The sequence below is a fragment of the Meleagris gallopavo genome, chromosome 34 (genome assembly GCF_905368555.1).
Source record: "Meleagris gallopavo chromosome 34, MGAL_WU_HG_1.1, whole genome shotgun sequence".
NCBI lineage: Eukaryota > Metazoa > Chordata > Aves > Galliformes > Phasianidae > Meleagris > Meleagris gallopavo.
Genome location: NC_139438.1, coordinates 334668 through 338286, shown reverse-complemented (window position 1 = coordinate 338286; position 3619 = coordinate 334668).

Genomic DNA, 3619 nt, shown 5'->3' with positions numbered 1-3619 from the left:
AGGGTGTTGCAATGGGGGCTGCAGGGTGTTGCAGACAGAATGCAGAGGATGTTGCAGGTGGGCTGCAGGAAATTGCAAAGGGAGTGCAGGATTTTGCAGGAGAATGCAAGCTGTTGCAAAGGATGCTGCAGTGGGGTTGCAGGGTGTTGCAATGGGGGCTGCAGGGTGTTGCAGACAGAATGCAGAGGATGTTGCAGGTGGGCTGCAGGAAATTGCAAAGGGAGTGCAGGATTTTGCAGGAGAATGCAAGCTGTTGCAAAGGATGCTGCAATGGGGTTGCAGGATGTTGCAAAAGGGGTTGCAGGATGTTGCAGAGGGAATGCAGAGGATGTTGCAGGTGGGCTGCAGGATTTTGCAGAGAGGGTGCAGGATTTTGCAGGGGAATGCAAGCTGTTGCAAAGGATGCTGCAGAAGGGGATGCAGGGAGTTGCAGTGGGGCTGCAGGGTGTTGCAATGGGGTTGGAAGTTGTTGCAAAGAGGAATGCAGAGGATGTTGCAGGTGGGCTGCAGGAAATTGCAAAAGAGGGTGCAGGGTTTTGCAGGGGGATGCAAGCTGTTGCAAAGGATGCTGCAATGGGGTTGCAGGATGGTGCAAAAGGGGTTGCAGGATGTTGAAGATGGAATGCAGAGGATGTTGCAGGTGGGCTGCAGGAATTTGCAGAGGGGGTGCAGGGTTTTGCAGGGGAATGCAAGCTGTTGCAAAGGATGCTGCAAAGGGGTTGCAGGGTGTTGCAAAAGGGGTTGGAAGTTGTTGCAGATGGAATGCAGAGGATGTTGCAGGTGGGCTGCAGGATTTTGCAGGGGAATGCAAGCTGTTGCAAAAGATGCTGCAAAGGGGATGCAGGGTGTTGCAAAAGGGGTTGCAGGATGTTGCAGACGGAATGCAGAGGATGTTGCAGGTGGGCTGCAGGAAATTGCAAAAGAGGGTGCAGGGTTTTGCAGGGGAATGCAAGCTGTTGCAAAAGATGCTGCAATGGGGTTGCAGGTGTTGCAGTGGGGTTGCAGGGTGTTGCAAAGGGGTTGGAAGTTGTTGCAAAGAGGAATGCAGAGGACCTTGCAGTTGGGCTGCAGGAAATTGCAAAAGAGGGTGCAGGGTTTTGCAGGGGGATGCAAGCTGTTGCAAAGGATGCTGCAATGGGGTTGCAGGGTGTTGCAAAAGGGGTTGCAGGATGTTGCAGATGGAATGCAGAGGATGTTGCAGGTGGGCTGCAGGATTTTGCAGGGGAATGCAAGCTGTTGCAAAGGATGCTGCAGAAGGGGATGCAGGGCGTTGCAGTGGGGTTGCAGGGCGTTGCAAAGGAGGAGGTGGGGGGTTGCAAAGGGGGTTGCAAGAGATTGCAGTGGGGACGCAAAGGATGCTGCAATGGGGTTGCAAATTATTGGTTCTTTTGGGTCATTTTGGGTCCTTTTGGGTCATTTTCGGTGTTTATTTTGGGTCCTTTTGGGTCATTTTGGGTCCCTTTGGTGTCATTTTGAGGCTTTACTTCGGGTCCCTTTCAGGTGTTTATTTTGGGTCCTTTTGGGGCCTTTTGGGGCCTTTTTTGTGTCCTTTTTTGCCTTTATTTTTGGTTCTTTTGGGTCATTTTGAGCCTTTCTTTATTTCGGGTCCTTTTGGCTCATTTTTGGTGTCATTTTTCGTCTTTATTTTGGGTCATTTTGGGTCATTTTGGGGCTTTTTGGTGTCATTTTGGGGCTTTCTTTAATTTGGGTCATTTTAGGTCCTTTTGGGTCATTTTTGGCATCATTTTTTGTGTTTATTTTGGGTTTTTTTGGGGGGGTCCTTTTTGGGTCATTTTGAGGCCAAAAAAAGAGAGAAAAATTAAAAAAAAAAATTAAAAATAGAGAAAATGTTAAAAAAAAAGAGGAAATAGAAAAAAAAAGTCAAAAAAAAGCAAAAAAAGCAAAAAAATAAAAGTAGGGGAAAAAATGGTAAAAAAAAAAAAAAAAAACAGAAAAAAAACCCAAAATGGGGAAGAAAATGGATTTAAAAGTGCAAATATTTCCACAGAGAGGGGAAAAATGTGTCAAAAATAGCAAAAAAAACCCCAAAAAACCGAACCCCAAATACCCCAAAATAGCAGAAATTTCCCCCAAATCGCCAAGCCCTACAAAAGGGCAGAAAATCCCCTATAGGGAATGGGGCCCTTGGGGGGGAGTTGTAAGGAGTGGGGCAGTGATGGACCCATAAGCAATGGGGCAGCCCCATAAGTAATGGGGCAGCTGTGATGGACCCATAAGCAATGGGGCAGCCCCATAAGTAATGGGGCAGCAGTGATGGACCCGTAAGTAATGGGGCAGCCCCATAAGTAATGGGGCAGCTGTGATGGACTCGTAAGTAATAGGGCAGCCCCATAAGTAGTGGGGCAGACGTGATGGACCCATAAGCAATGGGGCAGCCCCATAAGTAGTGGGGCAGACGTGATGGACCCATAAGCAATGGGACAGTCCCAAAAGCAATGGGGCAGCTGTGATGAACCCATAAGGAATGGGGCAGCCCCATAAGTAGTGGGGCAGACGTGATGGACCCATAAGGAATGGGGCAGACCCATAAGTAGTGGGGCAGCCGTGATGGACCCATAAGCAATGGGGCAGCCCCAAAAGCAATGGGGCAGCTGTGATGGACCCATAAGGAATGGGGCAGACCCATAAGTAGTGGGGCAGCCGTGATGGACCCATAAGTAATGGGGCAGACCCATAAGTAGTGGGGCAGACGTGATGAACCCATAAGGAATGGGGCAACCCCAAAAGCAATGGGGCAGCTGTGATGGACCCGTAAGTAATAGGGCAGCCCCATAAGTAGTGGGGCAGACGTGATGGACCCATAAGGAATGGGGAAGCCCCATAAGTAGTGGGGCAGACGTGATGGACCCGTAAGTAATGGGACAGCCCCAAAAGCAATGGGGCAGCCGTGATGGACCCATAAGGAATGGGGCAGACCCATAAGTAGTGGGGCAGCCGTGATGGACCCATAGGAAATGGGGCAGCCTCAAAAGCAATGGGGCAGTGATGGGCCCATAAGTAATGGGACAGCCGTGATGGACCCATAAGCAATGGGGCAGCAGTGATGGACCCATAAGGAATGGAGCAGCCCCAAAAGCAATGGGGCAGCAGTGATGGACCATAAGCGATGGGTCAGCCCCACAAGCAATAGGGCAGTTATGATGAACCTATAAGCAATGGGGCGGCCCCACAACCAACAGGGCGGCCCCACACCTCCTCCAGCCCCGCTCCATTTCGGTTCCACCCGCGCAGAGCAGCGGGGACGGCTGCCAAAACTCCAACCCCCCCCCTCCCCCCCCCCCCCCCCCCCCCCATCCTCCCCATCCCCAACCCCACAAAACCCCCCCGGCCCTAAAAAAAAAAAAAAAAACACAACCCAAAAAAACCCCACACGCCGCCGGTCCTCCCAGCATCACAACTTCAAGGGGCGGCGGATCTCCATCCATCATCGGGACGTTTCATCTCCGCAGCCCCCGGCCACCATCCCATCCCATCCCATCCCATCCCCTCCCTCCCATCCCATCCCCTCCCCTCCCATCCCATCCCATCCCCTCCCCTCCTGTCCCGTCCCCCCCCCGCGCAGCTGCAGCCTTTATCAGGGGATGGAGGCACTTTGAGG